The 22,965-nt window shown below is 37.0% G+C and overlaps 1 pseudogene; it reads left to right on the top strand.

The window, feature by feature from the left end:
- Positions 1-8,128: 8,128 nt before the first annotated feature.
- Positions 8,129-8,221, top strand: LOC129246616 (U6 spliceosomal RNA; annotated as a pseudogene).
- Positions 8,222-22,965: the final 14,744 nt, after the last annotated feature.

The raw sequence follows: 22,965 nt of genomic DNA, 5'->3' as shown, positions 1-22,965 counted from the left end.
TATATACTGTAGAGATCTAATGACGCTTATACATATGCCCCGTCTAAACTATCGAATGCGACATATTTGACCCACCCCCATAAGCTCACCACGGAGAGAGGAATCTCATTTTCAAACTTTCTATTTATAATACCCAATCTAAATCTAAAAAACAGTCGCTGAAACTGAGATTTGTCAACTGAGTGCTTACCAAAGGGTTAATTGAAAGAATGCGGTATTGTTATGACAAATGCACATTTGAAGTTGAAGCAGTAGAAAAATAAAAGTGTCTTTTTTGGTTAAAATTGATACATTCCCATTTATACCGACTGTAAATGGTTGCATAAATTGCAAAAAGAGAAAATAAATAACTAAGATTTTTCACTGAGTTTTGAATTTTGTAATTTTATACTGAAAAATGTCAGATTCAAATGAAATTTTGTGGCCTGCCGGCCACACAAAATACATAAAAGGCAGTTTTATCGAGCATTTTAACATGTTGTTGGGCAACATGCTTAAACCTCAAGGGGATAGTGTGGATGCTTTAGTATTTTTGGGCTCTCTATTGTATTTCTCAAGAATTTCGGGAAAATATTTTATTTTGACACAATAGAAATGTAAATTTTCAGCCCTTTAAAAATGAATCAATATTCGTTACAAACAGAATTTTAGCCCAGAGTAGTTTTATGCTACACAAGAAAGATTCATTCTTATGAATTCAGTACCAGCCACATTGCCATAAGTACTTACACAACTATGTATATCAGAACTTTGTTGCATAAAAACAAAAACAAATGGAGAATTTCATATGAATTAAAATGGAACGTCAATACTTTAAAGAAATTTTAACAAATTCAATGTATACCCAAAAGCTACAAATTGTAATCTCTTGTTTGTGTTGTATGTAACAGCTTACTAAATGCTGGTTAGAGCAGTAAAACCAACAGTCATCGTCACCGTTATCATCTAACGATACTCTTAGTAAACGATTCATTTCCACTGGATGGGACCAGAGAGAAAGTGGTGTTAGATGAATAGTTTTTAGCGGACATACAACGCATGAAGAGCCAGTTAGTACCAAGCAGAGTACTTTCGCATGACGCACACATTTTAAATATATTATTGTCGATTCTGGATAAGCAAAAGTTTAAGCTGATACTTCAACATGAGCTTGTAAAGGTGGTGATAAGCTCTCGGCGAAAGCTGCTCATGGCTTGTCTGTTAGGAAAGAATAAAGCGTTTTATTGGCAGCTGAACACCTTTTTGCTTGCAGAAAGTGGCGTATAGTTGGTATTAGTGAATAAATCCTGATATAATTGCCACTAAATTTGTTGCTTCTGATAAAACATAATGGAAAATATCCATGGTGGCTATCCAGTTTCTATCTATTTATATCAGATAACTTTTTAGGAATGAGGAAGCCAGAAGTTTAAGGGAGTCACCGCATAGAAACTACACCAAGTTTGCACAGCACTAAAAATGAGCAAAACAACCAAGTTAGGATTTTATTTCTTCAATTCCTTTATTATTTGTTTCCGTAAAAGTTCCCTGGTCATAAATTGGAAAAGTCAGTCAAAAATACAACCTGATGAGGGCGAGGAGACTCTTCTCTAGTTAGTAGGGCATGTCTGAACTTTGTCCCGTAGATGAAGGTACTTATAGATTAATGGCTCCTCGGAATAACAGACGACATTTATGAGAATTGTTTTTTGGCAGAAATATACTACAGCCTACAACCGACTTCGAACCCAATAATGTGATAGGGAGTGACGCACAAACCCACTTGGCTGTGGTTATCGTATTTGGGTAGAGATTTGTGAATTTACCCATTGTGAACTTTTACTTTCTTGTTCTCATTAAAGGTAATGATCTGCGCAGATTTTTTGTGCATTTGCTAATAGTCCCTTATAACGGCCATGCAAACAGGTGGAATCGGGTAAAAACGGAAAACCACTTGGCTTATGCTGAGTATGCTTTTTAAGTAATTCTCTGACAAAGAAAGTTTGACTACCTGGTAGCTGGACGGTATGCTGCATCAGTGATCCATAAGCTTAAACTTGTTGAAATAATAACGAGTGCGCTAGAGAGCATTTCCATACAAACTAGAAATTTTTTCCACACGAATCTCCACTCTGCAAGCCTTTTTTATTTTATAAGTGAGTATTGTTTGAAGTCTATTTTAAAATTTTGAATATTTCGTAATTGGCGCTTACACCCTTTTTTGGGTGTTTGTTTTTTTGTGGTGTGTGTCTTGATATTAGTCCACTAAAAGGTAGCGACTTATAGTTTTAAGCCGACTCTGAACGCAATTTGGTTTTTATGATGAAATATTCCATGGCAGAAATACATACACTCGGCCAACCGAGGGGTGGCCGCTATTACAAAAAATTTTTTCTATCGTTTAATGTTGGAGTTATTTTCACAAAATATGCAAATACAGCTCTCTTGATAGAAAATTGACGACTCTCCATCCGGTGTCGTATGAATTCGTCATCTTTACAGTCATTGCTGACATCCTTTATTTTGACCTTTGACATTTTAATATAGAACCTAATTGTAGTTACACTCCGAAATTTTATTCGCACACAAAATCATATAATTCCCAAGAAAAGTAGCCAATATTGTTTTTGTGGTAGTATTATTAAAAAAATGTTCTTTAATTGGGATATGGAATGAAACGCATTATAGCCTTTTATAACAGATAACAGCATTCATTGAACAAAATTGAACAGCTGCGCCAAGCAGTAGCAAATTAATCGCCAACAATAGCAGCAAAGAGGAGTGAATTTAGGCGCACAGCAGCTAAAATGCGATGGCATTACTACGCGTGGCGGTGTGGTCTACGTGTATGCGTATTGAAATGCGGAATGCGCTGTGAAAAATCGCATTCAGAGGCTTAGTGAGTGCAATTAACAAAATTTCGTCACGCTGTAGCTTACAAAAACAAAAACAAAAAGAACTGCCGCATTCGAAAATAGCGCCAATAAAGCTGTGCCATTGCGCCAGTTTTGCAATGCTTTCTACTTCGTTGTTTGTGTGCCTTTGTTTTGTTTTATGAACGGGGCGCAATGCATGCGCCACTGACGAAGGTCAATAGTGAAGTGGGGGAAGTAATGCTGGTAGTCCGTTTGAACCAATTTTCACATTTGTGTAAGTGATTTTAAAATTTTCTCCTGTTTAAACACACCCGTGCACACAATCGCACATATTTTGCACCCTTCTCCTGGTTGTGCCACGATTTTGTGTGTGGCGCCGCTTATTAATTGTGTTGCTGCAATTTATTTTTTGTATCTACTTTGTTGTTGTTGTTGTTATGATTAATATGTTGCTTTGCAGTTGTTGTTGTTATATTTAAAATGATGCCAGGCTGGGGTATCCAACCATTTATGTATGTGCTAGCAATTACCTTCCTCCTCCCTCTGTATTCCTAATCGAGTTCCTTTATTATAATGTTTTTATTATTTATGAAGCCTCATTTGCGATGAAATTTTGTCAGAAGTATGCGGCAGGCACAATAGCTTTGTTCGAAATATTCATAATATTTGTTGGTTGTTTGTACGTATTTCAATAGTGTGGCTTTGTTTCGGTTTCTCCCACTTACAATCGAGTGAGTTTATGTTTTTGTTGTTTTAACTGGAGCCACGTTTGAACATTTGGTTTATAGCTGCTCCAGGTACAATCAAGTTGCGTTGGTAAACTTTAAAGATTTGTTCAGCAGAGAATGGGAGAAGAAAACAGTAATTTAATAAAAATAAAATAAAACAATAAAAACAACAATAGCCTTCGAGTTGGCATCGAAAATATTGTTGTTGTTCAAACAACTTTTCAACCTTGGCACCTTTGGTGTTCAATTTTGAAATTCATACCAATATTTTTGCAGCATTTTACAACATTTTATACTATCTCAAGACTTGTTTTTGTCCTTTTTGCTTGAGTTGTTCTTTGCTCATATTTATGTACGAATTTTCCTTGTTCCTTGTCCAGCAAATTCCTGTTAGAAAATGGTTGTAAAGGTGTCTGAACAATGAAGTTCATAAAACAAGTCGATTTTCTTAGAAAAGCCAGCATTTTATTATTATTTGCATTCAAGGAAGTTTGCTTTATTGGTGAGTTTTTATGTATGCGTGCATTTATCTCTTCTTTTATTTTTGCTTACGGCAGAAATCTTCCCATCTATAGGTGTAAAATTTCTTTTCATTATTTATTTATTGCTTTAGTTCGGTTTCTGTTCAATGGCCGTTTTAATAAGAAGAAAAGGAATTTAACAAAGCCTGGGTCTTGACGGATGCTGCTCGTAATGAAATACATATAGGGTGGCCAGATAAGAGTGGTAGAAGAACAAATTCAAATAAAACAACAACGGTGTGAGATATCAATTTGAATTGAAATTTATGTGCACATTAAATAAATGGCTTTAAGCGGCCGCTGTATTTTTTAATGCCGCGTTCCAATATGTGCCCCGTTATTACGGCAATAGCACCTCGGGCTCGTGCAAAGTGATGAGCTTGGTAGCGTAGACCAAAAATTTAACGTAGCTCTAGAGAAAATCCAAAGGTGTCAAGTCGGATGATCTCAGTAGTCAATTGATGAGGGCTTACAATGAGGTGACACTGCCGTGAAATTTTATCTTCGCATGTAGAGCTGTCTCATTGGAATCGCAGCTCGAGAAGTAGTGGTTGAGCTCTGGCAACAGAAAGAAAGTTTACATACGTTGTTGTTAAAAGTGTCTCCTTCCTTTGCCAACAATCTCTCGAAACATGTGCATGGTGTTCTCTGCGATAGCGTCAACTTGCTTGTTAACATAATTGCTGTGCCAAAAATGGGCTATGCTTGAGAATATAACACTAGTTTACACCAATAATGGTCCTCGACCAAAAAGCATTTTTTAGACTTATTTGACGTCGCTGAAACCAAAAATGACTTTTATTTTTTTTTTCAAAGAACGGTTTTTTAGATTCTTCCAAAAATCCTGTTTTTTGTGCAATAGTGCAGTTATTACCTAAAATCTCGAAAACAGTGCGCGCCATTCTTTGAAGTGCACACATATAACCTACATGGCAATATATAATTCGTGTCAGTTGTAAGTTGTAGTTTTCGCAAAACAGCTGTTGAAAGTTAAAAAAAGCATTTTTGACGTTTTTTACTAAATTAAGTTTATTAACATTTTTCTGGAACAAAAACTTTTCTTATACCGACTTTTTAAGCTTAAGTTTGTCTGAATCGACGAAAAATTGTAGAAGTTATGACCCATAACATAATGTAGGTGACGAAATGATCTTGCAGAAAACTTATCTTATGTCGGTATAAAAAATTATTATACGCACAAAATTTTATTTCGGTTATAGAGAAATCAGAAGCATTCCAAAAATTGCATTTCTTTCAATTTCAAGACTTTTAATTAGAATTTCTAGAAAAAATTTTGACGTGCACTTTCATAGTTTATTAAATTTTAGTGTGTTTTAAAGTGCATATTTGAAGATGCTGAAAAATCCTGACTATTTTTTATATTTAATTTTTTCGTTGATGTTGTGCGAAGTTTTTAATGCGGAGAAATTTGTATTAGGAGTGTTCAACTGGTTCGTATGATATATGTGATTAAGTGGAACTTCATTCTGTCCAAAAAATATCGGGTATTGTTCATTAAAAAATCGCGCGTTATACATATGTCTAAATTTTTGTGCTGGCATGTCGGTACAACTGCCTTCTATAGTGTCGCAGAGTTTGACCCTGTCTGTCAATTAGTTTATTTTTGGCATTTAATTATACCAGTCAACCGCAGGTGTGCTCTCTGATTTTCACTATGGGTAAAAATATTCAATAAAGAATTTGTCTTAAATTTTCTGTTTTGAAAGGGATTTCGTGTGCCGAATCATTGCAAATGTTGCAGAAAGCCTATGACGAGAGTGCTTTGTCAAAAACACGGGTCTATGAGTGGTATGAGACTTTTGCAGAAGGCCGAGAAGTCGTGAAAGATTTGCCCAATTTGGTCGTCCATCAACGTCCTCAACGAATGAAAACGTCGACCAAAGTAAGGAAATCGTGCACGAAAACCATCATACCATCATTTAAGTTTGAGGGAGGTAGCTTGTGACCTTAGTGTGCCTCTCGAATCAATTCGAAACATTTTATACGAACAATTGGGCATTTTTCTTTCATAAAACGTTTATCCAGCGCATCATAACAGGTGATGAGACGTGGGTACATGAGTTTGACATGCAAACCACTCAACAGGCGGCTGAATGGCACCATCCACATGAGCCAAAACCCAAAAAACGAAAAGCCACGTCAAAGTCGGACAGAAGTGAAAGTCATGCTACTCGTTTTCTTTGATTAGCATGGTGTTGTGTACTCGGAATTCATTCCAAATGGTTCTACGGTAAATATTGTAGATAAAGAATATTAGTTGAAAGTTATGCGGCGTTTCTGCGCAGGAAACGACCCAATTTGTGGAAAGAAAACTCATGGATCTTGCAGCATGACAACGCACCGTCTCACAAGGCTCATATTGTGAACACTTTTTTGACCAAAAAATGTCTTTTTCCTTTTTCCAAAACATAAAAAAACTCCGCGGACGCCGCTTTGAGTCGATAGAGACCATTAAGGAGAATTCGCTGAAGCAGTTGAAGAAGATCTCTTCAAATGCATTTAAAAGGTGCTTTGAGGATTGGACTAATCGTTGGCATATCTGTATTGCTTTGAATGAAGCCTATTTTAAAGGCCAAAAAAATTAATTTTGAGGATTAAATAATTATTTTCCGTTTTATTGAACAATTCCCGGTACTTTCGTGACCGAATGTATTTGGCTTTCTTGCTGAACAATGGCAAATTGAACAAGAAAAATAAAGAATCACTGTGCAAAATAACAAAACTATTGTTCAGTAGGATTTTGAGTCCTTGTATACACGGGCTTCAAAAATAGTAAGTTTCAGAAAAACGATTTAAAGTCGAACAGTTATGGAAGCAACGATCGCTCAAGTAGTCATAACTTCGTTAATTTTGCTCCGATTGGTTTGAAATTTTAACACAATATTTTATCTTACTTTTATCTTACTATTTTAAGTCTAGTTGATTTTTCGCACATTTAGTGGTTCAACTTGTAGGAGGATAAGAAAAAAATTCCGAAAAGTATGGTATGGTAAGTACAGGTATGAGCAGTTGTTCGTTAAATTTTCTAAAAAGCTGCATTAAAATTTTCTTGACTTGGATTTTCATCAGCGGACTCAGCTGAACTTATAAAATTGGTAGGACATTTTGGGAAACAGCAGAAGTAGTTTTCTGGACAAAATATTAAGGGTGATCAGATTGGAGGTACTTTTCCAATAGGTGTTTTTTGACAGATCACACGTGACTGCTGTCAAGCTAAACACATAATCTTTTTCAGTATTCGTTGACATTTCAAATGACATGACGTACAAATATTACGAAACTGGACACTCTGTGAGAAGTCTTCATCATTCAGGCCAACTTCTGGTGTACATGACCGTCCTACCGATTACAAACTATCCGCAAAATTGTTATTATTTCTACATTATTGGATGATACTCGACGATTAGACCACATACATTCCGAAGTAAACAGAATATTGAGGTCGTAAATGAGAGTTTTGCTGGAGACCGAAAGAATCAATGGGGTGTCGATCTCAGCAACTTGACCTATCTTATGGCACTACTTGATAGTTTCATTCGTTGGGCTCTTGAAAAACTCACCGAAGATTCCCATTTTGGGACCCGAATTATGTTCAGGGATGAGGCCCATTTTTGGCTTAATCGCTACGTCAATAAGTAAAATTTTCGTATTCGGGCTGAAGAGAAACTGAAAAGCATTAAGGAACAGCCATTACATCCCTGGAAGCCAATCGTTGAGATGGAGAAATTCTCGGCCCATATTTCGTCAAAGACGTGGCTGGCACCACTGTAACAGTAAATGGCGAACGCTATCGCGCTAGGATAAACGACTTTTTAATGTCGGAAATCGAAGCTCATGGTTTTAACAAGACGGCGACAAAAGGTGGAAATCTGATGAAAGACGTAATTGTTGCAGCTATTTTGATCTCAGTCATTTTAGTGCTTCTGATTCCGAGTATATTCCTTATTATGTTCATTGCTTCTGCAGAAAATTCTTGCTTCGGCAGAACATATACTAAAATTGTGCTCGCTTCGGTGAATATATACTAAAATTGGAACGATTAGCATGGCCCCTGCACAAGGATGATCCGCAAAATAATGAAGCGCTCTTCATTTTTTACTCAACCATTTGTGTGATCCTTCTGGTAGAAAAATGTGACACACAGATGGTGCTCCAAGCAGTAAAAAGGCGTTGTTCTAAGCAAGGACAGATGGGCATTCCCACTACTTAGGACTGATAGCGGCTGGCTATTCACCTACCCTGTCAAACTAAATAGATTATAGAAACCAATGCAAGACAAGTCTTGTCGAGGCCCTATGATCGCAAGAGGAGTGAGCAAGGAAAAAAAATGTAGTTTATTGAAAAAGAAGCGCTTTGTATTTATATTTATTCAATCATCCACGAGCCCTTGTGTCTGAAATATTTTGGTACGTATTACCGATTAGTGGTAATATCCAATTAATGCCGGGTGAAAAACCTAGTTTATATATTATCACATAATAATTTTATTCCGCTATTTTATATCTATCATAAAAAATTGCCTACACTTTTTTATTTAGCTGCTAGGCTAGTGAAAGCCTTCAAATACATGGCTGGTAGAAAAAATTTAATTTAATATGAATCTGGCTATGGTCAATAAAAAAAACGAATTCATTCAAAAACTGATAAAATCAAGCTTTTAGTGGAGTTCACTTATACTTAAAAAAATTCGCTACTCCGGACAGAAGTGTTTCGTAATATCAGCAACTTCGGTATGCGTATGTAAAATCAAAATCGGAAAGAGAAGAAAAATACAACAACATTACTTATGCGCGCTGTTATTCGGGATAAACTTTCTAAAATTCCATCGAAAGCGTATTGAAATTGAAAAAGTTATGAGCGCTCTAAAACATAAGTGTGTTTGTATAAGCAAACAGACAAGCTAGCAGATAGCTTTTAATAACGCCAACACAAAGAGCAATACATTGGAGCATAGTTAAGAGTGGAAGCGTACGACTGGATGCACGTATGTATGTGTGTATACATGTATGCACGCATGCAGTAGTTGCCAAAACGATAGTGGTTGTGAAATGTAAACCAAAATGTAAATACCGATACTGCTGTATACAATCCACACACACGTGCCCGCACACATACGTAACATATAAAACTCGCCATAAAATACTGATATTGAAGTTAGTGAACTGAATATGCCGAATATGGTGCAACTTTACACACTTCCACATTGGCCACAGGGAGTTCCTCTCAGCATTTGCGGATGCTAGTAAATTTTGTATATTTTCCCTAATCCATGGTGCACACAATACCGATTTGTGTGTAGAAAAACTTTCAACAAGCGCAAAGCAAATCTACGCGAAATAGAACGACAGATAGCCAAGCTAACTTGTATGGCCAGCGCGTGTGCCGTACTGTTAACAACTTGCACACAAGCACAAGCGCAATTATACTGGTATGTTGGTATATGTATGGTGTGTATGTGACGTGGTGATGGCAAGCAGTGCTGAGTAGGCAAACAGAATTGCAGTAATGTCCGCAGGAAGAGTGCGACCAAATCGCGACCACTCTCAATTCTATATTGTATGGAACATTTCAGAAGTTAGTAATGTAAGTGACTTACAGTCGCTTGACAAAAACTTAAAAGGTCCTTTGGAACATGTTTTCTTTGTATGTGGTTATATATATATAATTGGCGCGTACACCCTTTTTGGGTGCTTGGCCGAGCTCCTCCTCCTATTTGTGGTGTGTGTTTTGATGTTGTTTCACAAATGGAGGGACCTACACTTTCATGCTGACTCCGAACGGCAGATATTTTCATGAGGAGCTTTTTCATGGCAGAAATACACTCGGAGGTTTGCCATTGCCTGCCGAGGGGTGACCGCTATTAGAAAAATGTTTTTCTTAATTTTGGTGTTTCACCGAGATTAGAACCTACGTTCTCTCTGTGAATTCCGAATGGTAGTCACGCACCAACCCATTCGGCTACGGCAGCCCCCTTTGTATATGGTTGCTATGATTAAAATTTTATTCTGTTGAATAGAGCGAACTTACTATAGCGTGGGCCTACATGCTACATGGGCGATATCAAATTTGCTTTTTGAATCGGCTATAAAAAAAAACTAATCAATTTTTCAAACCTTTTTTTTATTTTGAAGATTGAACATTGTCATTTATGAATAAAAAATAATATCGTTCAAATGACTGCCACGACTGGCTTTACAGTAGGTCATTCGCTCAACCCAATTTTTAAGCACATTTTTGATTGTTTGGGCTCCAATTTCATGAATGGCAACTTCGATTTCGTGTTTTAAAGCATCAATCGATCAATCGTCTCTGGATGGTTCGCATAGCATTTGTCCTTAACGCCTCCCCACAAAAGATAGTCCAACGGAGGCGACCAATTGATATCGGAATTTCGGCTGATTATTCGGTTTTCAAAAACGGTAACCAAAAGTTCGAGTGTAACTTTGGCAGTGTGACAAGTTGCACCGTCCTGTTGAAACCAAATGTCGTCCATGTCATCCTCTTCTATTTTAGGAAACAAAAACTCGTTGAGCATGTCACGGTAACGCTCGCCATTTACTGTAACCGCGGAATAAGAAGAAGACTCACCACTTTGGAAATAGGTTTTCAATATTTCCCAATTTTGTTCAAGCGTATGGCGTCCCATTTCGTAAATGTCAAACCTTTAAGTAAATTCTGAACACATTTGACATGTCATTTGTGTTACCATTCTCAAAAAAATAGGTGGTTCAAAAAGCAAACGCTATATGGCCCACCCTGTATTTGCTTTTAAGAAGTTTAAACTTTTTATGTATTTATTTTATAACTAAAATTATTCCTTATAAAAATATATTTTCTTCTAAAATAAAGATCATTTTAGACCAAGATTCCAAATTTGTATGAAATTTATTAAAAATCAATTTTTCATTAGCATTTCAATCTTTCTAATGGAAGTACCGAACAAAAATTTGGATATGCCGTTTTCTAGAAAAAAAATTTAAGTAAGAAAGTGTAAGTTTTAATTTTCTCTAAATTTTCATTTATTTTTGACAATTCCTCTTTCTGACAGTGTTGCCCATTTTTTGAGATAACGGATGCGCAGTGTTGTTTTATATGAAGAAAATGCGTAACATCGCCAAGGAGAATAATTATCTAAAATCAACGAACATTTTTAATTTTAAACTTACCCTTCATCACTCTTAATTTTACCGGGTTACAAAACTGCATACACAAAAATGTTCTAGAAAGTGGATGAATGTTTAAAAATTGTACACAAAAGCTGAAACTTGGATTAATGTGGTTTTTGTTAGAATAAAATAGATTTTTTATAAAAAAATTTGTTTTAATTAATTTGAAAAAATAATACAGTTAAAAGATATAATATAATTAGAGATTGTCCTTATTATTATGTCACTCACTTTATATTTGATTGGGGAATAAGTTCGTAGCGTTTTTACCGAAGACTTTTATTTTAACAAAAAACAATAATTATATCAATGGGCTAATCATTTATATTTTCACCGTTACTGTTTACAACCTCTTTCCACCTCTCCACGAGTTGGTTGTTGCCGTTCCGCCAAAAATCTCCTGGTCTGGTGTCAAAGAAGTTGTTGGGAAAGTTTCTAAGGGTCTTTGTTATCGAAGGTACCTTCTCCTGGAATGCAGCGTTATAGCGCGGATAAGATTGAAACATATTGGCCAATTACAGCCAGAGGAAACGTATTGTGATGAGTGGAGGGCACAAAAGGCCATGAGGTCGAAGTGCAAACCTCATTCATATATCTGTCTATCTATCTATCTATCGAAGGTAACGCCCGTCATATGGCTTAGTAGGGAGCGGGAAAGATGGTAATCGGTCGGTGCAAACCTCATTCATATAACTATCTATTTATCAAAGGTACGACTTGTGCATAATGAGGAATGGCGTTGTCTTGAGGGTGTTTGGTTTGAATGTGTCGATCAGATCCTTTCAGTCGAATACCAAACACATATCAACATCTTCTTTGGATAAAGATCCGGCTTGACTACCGGCTTTGGCGTATCTCCCGGAGCCACCCACTCCTTTATTTGCTTCATATTGATATATATGGATCATTTCTCATCTCCCGTGATGATTCGGTACAAAAAGCGCTGTTTATGACCACGTGTTCGCGAAGTTCATAGATAACTTGCCATACAGCACTCATAACAATCAATTTATTGCAAAACGAATTTGGTTACAACTTTCTTTCCAGAAGTTGTCCTGTTCCCTGGCCCCCTCGTGAGACTTAATGCCTCTGGATATATTTTCATGAGGCTTTGTTCAGTCATTGGTTTATGCCGACAAAATAGCATTGGAAGCCAATATTGACGCCATAAGACCAGATTTATTCGAAAAAGTGGTCAAAACTTATTCCATATAATATATAATAATATCTTTGTTTTGTATTATCAATATATCTGTTTTGAGTTTGGCGGCCACCGTAGCCGATTGAGTTGGTGCGTTACTACCACTCGGAAGTGCGTAGGTTCGAATATCCGTGAATGAATCACCAAAATGAGAGAAAAATTGTTTTCTGATGGCGGTCTGAGATTCCTTCCCTCTACATATTTCACTGTTTCTTTTTAATGCAACCATATGAATTTTAAAAATTGGGCTTAATATTATATTTTTTCAAACTTTATCTGAAATACATAGTTTGCGTTTCAGAACTCGCAGCTTTTAAATATTTACGCTGTTAGGACTATGCGTAAGTTCTCTAAATCTGATCGGTATAGCTAATTTTATATATGTATATATTAAAGAGTACCATAACTTGCGTTCATAAATTCTTAGAGTTCCAGCGTGGAACATAACTCCAATTTTTTCCATTCGGTTTTGTTTTGCGATAATCTTAACTTCATGCCACCTAAAGCGCTTGGCGCGGATTTCCGACTCCAGCAGTCTTCGTCTGGTGTTCGCTGGTCTTCCCCGTTTGCGGTTTCCTTGAGGGTTCCAATCAATCGTGACTTTTGTTATGTCGCCATTCTCTGCGAAGGGAACATAGCCGATCCAGCATCATTTTCTCTTGCGGATCTATAATTGCACTGTCCTCTGCTGTACTCTGGCCCATAACTTACGTAGATTGCCATGAAATTACCTATAAGTGTAGGGCCTCATTTGCAAAATATATTGGAATTTGAGAAATTTGTCCGATGTCCTTCCAAGTAAATGCCTCTCTCTCTTAACAGAATGTAAAGTAAGTAAAAAATCTCTATTTTAACGCTATATTGGTTCTTTGATTTCAGCCTAGCTTTAAATATATACACTAGTTTTAAAACAAACATCGCTGCGCTAAATATTATATATTACTAAGCACATTTCTAAATTTAGATGATGAAGGTGCATTTTGGGGACAGTCGGCCGTATTGTATATATATTTATTGTATTTGGGTGAATTCTTCATAATTTCTGAAAGATTTTGAAACCAAAAGAGTTAACGGTATCGAGATGAACTAAGAGTTAGCTATTTCCGTAGTCGACTACGAAATTCCCGGCAGGCTATAATTAGAGCACGATATGAACTCACAAACCGTTTACTCAATTGCGATTTATTCTGGTGAGTTATTGTGAATACGCCCTTCAAAACTTATAAACTTTTTTTAGATCCGCAAGGACATTATACCCACAGTATGCTATGACTCACATTCGGAATTTATATTGAGGACATAAAAAGAGATACGCATGAGTGACGTGCATGGAAACACCTAATAGGTAGTGCTGGGCTCTCTTCATTTCCAAACATTGGCGGCACAGGACATCTGGCAACGGTTCTGCTAGTAGACGTCTGAGTAGTAGGCAACTCTTGGCCACAAAACTCCTTCAAGAATTTTTGGACAATTCATATACATATACATGTAAAAACTGTATATGAAGAAACTGTCTAGGAATTAGTAGCAGCCAAACAAGAATAAGTCCTCGCTCACATACATTTATCAAATGTGTACAATCTCACAAATTGTTTTGTAAGGGAACACAGTGCAATGAATCTAATTTCGTTCATCGACTCAATTTTGTAACGTGTGTGGCACATCTACACTCATACACACACACATGATGCATGCGTTTGCCAACCACAATTCCTCATATAGTTTTACGACATTTGGCGGCATACGCGTTACGACCAGTAGCAGCAGCAGCGTGAATACATACATACCTGCAAATGTACGTACACACTTAGATATATACATAATCGCTACATGCTTACTTTTCTGCATAGAGAGATATCTAACGCGTTACGTTTTTGGTTAATGGCTTTCATACTGATTTTATTCGATCAGCTTCCACATGCCTGCACGTTGATTCATACTTTCCACCACATGCAGCTTTTACATACCAATGTATGTGCATACAAAAGTAAAAGTTAAAATAAAACTATATTCATTTTGCGGTCGCATGCGGCTCAGTTTATCTGAGTATAAATAAATGTTCAATTTACGATTTACAAAACAACCAAAATGCGGTTGATGGTGTTCCTAAAAATATCATTTTGTGTGCATATTCATTGACACAATTTCTAGCTTTCATGTATTTGTTTAAGCTGGAACTTTTTTGAAATTAAGAAATTTTTGGTTCCTGGAAATTTTAATTTGTTTTTTGTTATTTCTAAAAATTGGAAAGTTTTCGTATATTTGGTTATATTGCCGAACTTTCCACTGTATTTCCGAACCCACTAGAGGGCACATCTTTACCAGATTGTCCACCGCGGAGCTATGGATATACTTGTAATATAAAGTAGCCATCAAATTATAAATAACATGCAGAGTGAGTGACAGGATTATAAGGACACCACATACTGATAAGTTTTGACTATGTTTTGTTTAATTAATTTTAATTAATTTTTCTATAAAAATTTGTATTAAGATTCACAATTATTTCACTCATGTTTGATTTGTCGCAATTAGAAAATTAATTCTACAACTTTTTTTTATTTTTTGGCATATAGACACGCTTCGTTTGTAAATTTATACAATTTTTGTCGAAAAAAAACTTTTCAGAAAGTTTCAGAAACAAAACACACAAATGTTGTACAAATCTGAGTTCCCGGTCAATGGTTATTAGCTTTCGCATGCAACCCCCGCTGCAGACCGATAAAAAAGCGCACAGCCATAACAAGGCTCGAAAAGGAGACCAGATGTCCGCTGAGAAAGTAGTCTTGCTGAAAAGCAACCGAGGCAAGAAGAAGGCTTCCATTGCCAAATGAAGGATCACTAGATGACCTGGCCAATCCAAAAACCTCGTAACAGCAGAAGGCAACTCGGATACCTTCAAATAAATCTCCATCACACAAAAGCAGTCTCGGATGTGCTTACGAGGAGATTTAACCAAGAACTCTTGCATGTAGCGTTCATTCAAGAAGCATGGGTGTCTAAAGGAGTCTTTGTGAGACTCCAAACGTTGATATATGCTGCCAACAATGACCACCCCAGAGTAGCGTTGATAATAAGTAATCAACTAACCTTTATCCCAATTTCACAGTTTATTACAAAAGATCTGATGGCGATTCAGGTAAAAGTGCCAACGAGCAAAGGTGATCATGAGGTAGTACTTGCTTTCACTTACCTTCCAGGATATGAGGTTACTGCACCTACAAGGGAGGTTATAGAATACTGACAAAAAAAAATGTCTCCGGTGGATCCTCTGTTGGGATGCAAATGGGCACCCCACAGCGTGGGGGAGTACCTTCTTGAATTTGTGCTTAGGTATAATATATCTACCCTAAATCGAGGCAACGCACCGACTTTTATTAATGCAATTAGAGGAGAAGTGCTTGACATCACTCTCTCGAGTCATAAAGCTTTGTCCGAAGTCTCAAATTGGCATGTGTCCGAAAAAACATCTATGTCGGATTACATACATATTAGGTTTGATATAGGTGCGACCAAACCACAAATGACAATTTACAGAAACCCCTGAAAAAGCCACATGTTAGCTACACAAGAAATTCAAAGGAAACCAGTCAACTTCTGCTGGACCCTCACTTCCTTAGATCACTAGTGCTAGACGAGGTCTCTGCGCCGGCAGAAACTACTACATCTGTGAGCGTCGATAACTTAAAACTAGCAGACAAGCTATTCCATGAAAAGCGGGCACAATGGGCGATATCAACATGCAAATCTCCTGCACCTGATGGGATATTCCCCTGTCTTTTACAAAAGGGTGCAAAGCACATTATCCTAAGCAAGCTTACTCCCAGGATATTTACCTATAAAATGGGCTGAGGTTAAGGTTGTATTTATTCCAAAGGTAGGGAAAAACCCGAACAATTGCCTAAATAATACAGACTAATTAGTTTCAGCTCATTTTTCCTTAAAACAATGGAAAAGATAGTAGATTAGTATATAAGGGAAAACAACTTAGCCAACTTCCCACTGCATCGACTTCAATTTGCCTATCAACAGGGAAAATCCCCTGAGACTGCAATACACAGCCTGGTAACAGTTATGGAAAAGGCTATTGAGTCCAAACAGATAGCTTTATGTGCATTTATTGACATATCAGGAGATTTTGATAAAACTTCCTATGAGGCAATCTATAATGCCCCTATATCTAAAGGAGGTACCTGAACCCATCACTAGAAGGATAATATACATGTTGAAGTCTAGGACAATCAGCACTGAGTTAGGAAGAACAATCAAATCGATCAAAGCTATAAGGTGTTCCCCCAGGGAGGCGTAATCTCTCCTCTTTTGTGTACTATTGTTATAGATGAACTTCTCCACAAACTGAACAACCTAGGGTTTCACACTCAGGGTTACGCTGATGACCTAGTAGTTTATATTTTAAACTACCATTTCGGATCGCATGCAGCAAGCCCTGACAATAATAAACAAATGGTGCAAAAAACGCTTCCATTAACCCATCCAAAACCGCACGTGTACCGTTTAATCAGCGGGGAGATAGCTGTCGACCTAATGCCACGGAACGGAGATGCCAAGCCATGCAGCGTTGGTGAGACACTGAACCAAGTGGAAGATGGACAGCGCAACACATTCCAAATCTATTCAAAAGAATTTCGCGTAAGTGAACTATTGGTAAGATAAGGTAAGCGACCCCAGGTGCATGTACTACGAAGCACCGAACGATGATGCCGAACACACGACAGATAGCTCGAGGAGCAGATAGGCGACCAATATAATCAGTAAAATGATTAAACGCGAGGACAGCTGGATGGCAGTTAAAAGATACATTAAAGACTTATTACGGAAAAAACGATAAACTTTGACACAGCTAAAACATAAACATAAGAAGCAAATATGGTGGACCCAGACGTGGGTGAATAGAACTGGTACATTTTATGGACGCCATTCTAAGCCCTCTCGAAGTAATGCAGAAAGTAGTTCAGGGAGGAGGGATTATTTTAGTGGCTGCACCACTGAACGCAGTAGACTATGATTGCTGTAAGTGCGAAGGCATTGATTGATAGATTACACCGTGCAACAGTAAAAGTTATACAGGAAAAATTTCATATGGTCGTGGAATTGTAGATTTTATATCCTAATGACGCATACTAAGTTTCTTATTTTCTCATCAAGCTAGTATTTCGAAGGACCAAACAACAAAAATAATTGACTTTTGCAATGGATTATTAAAAAATGGTCGGGAAAATCTAAATATTATTTAAATAAAGTTTGAATAAGGACATAGACACAATATAAAATAATTTCCAAAATCTACTCAAAACTTGTCTAGCTATGTTAAAAACGCTTAGATAGCTTCATCAATTGCTTTAGAAGTGAAAATTTGTGAGCTGTTGGAGAGTAAATGAGACCGATCGATTCTCCATCATTTGGTTTTCAGTGATTTCAAAAAAGATATTTAGCCTGGCCGCATAACTGAATCTCGAATAAACAATATTCTCTAAGAACTCAGTCAAAATTGCTTAGGTGGTCATACAGCCAATAAAAGAGAATAAAATATCTATTTCAATTGCAATGTTTTCTTGGAAAATGTATATGTATTTTGGTATGTGACTTTAACTCGATCGTAGTTTGAGCTTTCTCTAATGCATCTTATTGCTGGTGTGACTATCATCAATTGCAAATAGTGCCAAAGTGAATGATTTTGCCATTACCGCTCCTGAAATCAGCACAAAAGAAAACCACAAAACAAAAAAATGCATCCCTGCAACCTGAATAGTCAGCCCCAGAAGTCACTCGCAAACTTAACTATAGTATTCCTGCATTCAGTAATGTGTACATATGTATGTATTTGCGAATGCGCTCATAGGCATGTATGTATATGTGTATGGGAAAATTGGAAAGTAAATATTTGTGCGTTGTTTTGCTATTTGGCAATCATTAACGGTATTAGCTGGTGTGGCAACAAAACAAATCGCTGCTTTGTAATCACTTTCGACGTGATTGTGCCCTACATTCGAATGCAACAACAACAACTAGCTGCAGAAAATTACAAGGCAATAATTTCTTACTGAGTTTGCGTTCAAAGTTTCTTGTGTTTGATTTCCTATTGAAGCAATTTTTCCGTTCTTTCGCTCGCTGTTTGAGTGTTCGACTTTTGTGAAAGTACCGTGCAGATATATGTATGTGTATACACGTACTTATTTGGGAAATGTTTGCTCTCTTTAGACATTATCTTACATTTTCGAAATCACTGGGGCAGGCAGCTGTGGAAAGAATTGTGGTTGTGAGACATTAAGTTTTCTATATACTCGTAATGCACCCTCTGCAATTTAAACGAGGAAGAAAATATGCAGCACTTCTTAGGAAGATGTCCGGTACTGAAGGAGATCAAAACATAATACCTAAACGCAGCGAAGCTAAATGAAGCAGAAGTAATAGATATACTTAATGGCCATAACTGGAAAAGACTAACTTGCTTTATATACTCAGCCCTACGCTATAGAAATTTTCTTATTACAGAGTTAAATTTTTGATTAATTTTTGAGTTGTGACAGACAAAATTGTTATTGCCACAAATTTATTATTTCTTTCTTTATGTATTTATATATTTAAACGAATTATTGTAAAAATTACTGAAATGTAAGATGAAATATTTATAAATAAATAAAGAATTACGAGGGGTGCCTTTTATATTTCGGGATTTGGCAACCCTGGTGTTGCAATCTGGCAACTGACAGCTATATCGCAAAGTTAGACATTTTTTGGCTTTTACGTACTCAGAACGTTTTGAAATACCAGCGCTATTCTTGTTGTTTACAGTAACTCGGTCCAAAAATGGAATTAAATCGTGAACATTTTCGTGCGATTATTTTTTACAACTTTCGACGTGGATTAACTCAGCAACATTGGATGGATGAACTTAATTCATTTTTTGGCGATGAAGCTCCATCAAGGACCAGTGTTTATCGATGGTGAATTCAATCGTGGTCGTAGTTCACTCCAAGACGAGTTTCGTGAGGGTCGTCCAAAATCAGTTGTTGTTCCGAAAACCATTGATGCTGTGCGCGAACTGATATTGCAAGATCGTCATGTGACCTGTCGTGAGATTGAGACAATCTTTGGCATTAGTGGGACCAGCATACATTCAATATTGCATAAACATTTGACTGTCAAAAAAATTTGTTCGCGTTGGATCCCACACAATTTGTCAATCGCTCAAAAAAAAAGGCTCGTGTCGATTGGTCGACGGAAATGCTCAAAAAATACGATCGCGGGACTTCGAAACACGTCTATGACATCGTGACAGGTGATGAATCATGCATTTACGCGTATGAGCCCGAAAGTAAACAGCAGTCGACTGTAAGGGTGTTTCAAGATGAGCCAAATCCAACAAAAGTTGTTCGCGCACGAAGCACTTCCAAGCAAATGGTCGGCTGTTTTTTCGGAAAAACTGGACATGTCGCAACCGTACCACTAGAATAACGCAGAACAGTAAATTCTGAGTGGTACACAACCATTTCTTTGCCAGTTGTCTTCCAAGAAATTAGGAAAACCAATCGCCAAAGACGGATCACTCTTCACCAGGACAATACGAGCTCTCACACATCGGCTCAAACAACTGCATTTTTGAGCACCCAAAACATCGAATTAATGGGTCATCCGCCGTATAGTCCTGACTTGGCACCGAATGACTTCTTTTTATTCCCGTACGTAAAAAACAAACTGAGAGGTCAACGTTTTTCGACACCTGAAGAAGCGGTTGCGGCATTCAGGATGCATGTTTTGGAGGTACCTCATTCAGAGTGGCAAAAGTGCTTCAACAATTGGTTCAAACGCATGTAAAAGTGTACAGATCTTCATGGAGAATATTTTGAAAAACAATAAAGTGATTTTCGAAAATTAAAATTTGTTTTTGTTCTCTAATCCCGACATATAAAAGGCACCCCTCGTACTACTACTATACTCGGAAATGGAAGAATGTATTCGATTCTGTAAACAACATATCGAACCTTACCACTGCAGAATTTTTAACTTGCCGCTCGCCCGCAGTGCATCAAAATCTTCTTTAGTGGACCAAAACTATAAAAACTATTCTCGGTTTTCTATTGTTGGAACAATTATTACCCATAAATTGTAAATAATTTCTCTACAGAGTCCGCAGTCGCTAGTCCGAGGTGCTCCCCTTGTATATTTGCTTGTGATTGCCAAGAATTTGTAGCTTCCGAAAGTCTAATTGAAAATGTTTAAATGGTAGTCCTAGCATTTTTTTCTGGGTGTTATAGGAATATTTGTTGTTCATCAGACGAAAGTGATCTAGCCCACTTGGCTTTGAAAAACATTACAATTACTAAAAAAATTCTTTTTATATAATATGCTTCAAAAACACACAAGCAAAATAAGTTAGAAAATACAAATTTTTTGTAGCGAAATAAAAGCACCTCTCATGATCTTCCAAAGGCCAGTGGCCGATCATTGTTGATGTAATTCTGAATATGTCTGCTCGTGGCTTTCTTAACCAGTTAACCGCGTCACTCCCTTTACAAAGTGGGCACAAATTTGTGTCGCGAAATGGAACGATGATGAGTATAGTCGTCAAGTGCAGAGTAAGTGTCGCTGTTAAAGAATTGCATGAGACAGAGATTTATTTTATAAAATGGGTTATTTTCGAAGTGAAGAAATTTACGCAACAATAAAAATCGATCGCATAGCATCACTTTAGAAAAAAATAGAAAAGTTCATTTGTAATGTTTACTATTTTACGATGCCCTGCGAGATCAAGACCGCGATAAAGCATCTTATCTCATTGTTATTCGTCGGGTACTATTTAATCAACCCTCTTTAGATTCGGGTGACTTTGCGAAAACTGATTAGCATATAAATTCGTTTGCACTACTAATTAGCTCATCATCTAAATATTGTTCAATACAGGTATAAGACTTGCATTTATTTCTAAAACTCCTTGGTAAGATTTGTTGCAGACCAGGTTTCGCAGAAAATTTAAACAGTTTTCTATTTTCTCCTCTGATATTCCACAGAGCAATTTTACCCAGCGCTTGCATCTCACTATCGTTGTTCTCAGAGTCAGTTATAATAGAATCCGTTAGAATTTCAGGATCGTCTTCTTCATCAGTAAGGTTTTCAGAGGACAATTAAAACGCTTGTATGCATCGAGGACAAATATATAGAAAGACATACATTTGCATTACATTGCCTTGCTATAGTAATTACTGAATATTGAAGTGGCATAATCGACTCACATAATCATCATCATCATCAATTCCTTTTGTCCCGAATGGAACATAGGGGCTCGGTGTTTAGTTGTAGAACTATTTCCATATAAACATAAATTCCGCACCTCCAAACCCGACGTGCCTGCTGCCTTATCAAGTGGATTTTACGCATTTCTCTGGGTACCACTTGGGGTCTGTATACTTCGTTGGTTTAAACTCATGTTTTTCTATATATGACGTGGAGTGCACCCATAAGTTATAAGCCTAAGAAATATCTGATGAGCTCCACGGGTAAGATGACCAGATACTCAAAACCTTGAACAACATACGCCTTTTGCAGCCGCTCGCTCCGAGACAGGTGCTGTGAACTTCAGGAAGCCCTTAAATTGTATATGTCAAAGTAACCCATTAAAGCTTCCCTTCTCGTTAGTCCTGAGCATGCCTCCCACACAGATTTGATACCTCGTCTTCAGCTATGGTTGCTCGGGTTTTTTTAAATCATCAGCGAGTATTTTTGCTTTTTCTTTTGGTGTTTTCACCCAAGAATTTGTTCTTGTCCTTAGAGGGTGTTGGTGTATAACTGCGATGTCGATTTTTTTGCAGGCCTTCCATAGTGTATAGTTTGTAGCTCTACTAGCTCCCAGTGATGCGATATATTTTTCAAATTTTTCGTCCTTGTCCACTTTTAATATATCTTTAATTTCTTTTGTTGCTATATTCAGCCTTTTTTTAATATCTGGTGAATGTGTAGATTGCCATTGTTGCCTCAGTTTTCGTTTTCTCTGACTTTTCCAAGGTTTTATGGGATAATTTGTGTTTGTTGTTACTCATCTTGACTATAGGGGTGGAAGTTGTTGTTGCATACACTATACTGTCATTGAAATATGACTGTGGAGTCTATTTCTTTTTCGCTCTTTAACGGGACTTTATTGTTAAGGCTTTGCTCCATAATTTCACGAAAATAGTTCCAGTTCGTATAATTATTGTAAAATTTATGTGCCTTGTAGTTTAGGATAGGACTGATTTCATAGATTAATAGTATCGGAGAATAGTCAGATGAGAGGTCAAAGCTTGGAGTTATTTCCAGTTGCTCACTTTTAATATCCTTCGTAATGTAAAAGTCAATTAAATCAGGTCGCTTCTGCGCCAGTTGGCCAATAAGTTGGTTCCCCAGAGCTTAAAAATTTACTTTTATTTTCTATTATTGCATCGTAAAGATTTTTTCCTTTCGTGTTTGGTATTCTGGATC

This window comes from Anastrepha obliqua, chromosome 4 (assembly GCF_027943255.1).
Source record: "Anastrepha obliqua isolate idAnaObli1 chromosome 4, idAnaObli1_1.0, whole genome shotgun sequence".
NCBI classification, from domain to species: domain Eukaryota; kingdom Metazoa; phylum Arthropoda; class Insecta; order Diptera; family Tephritidae; genus Anastrepha; species Anastrepha obliqua.
This window is presented reverse-complemented; position numbering and strand designations above follow the sequence as displayed.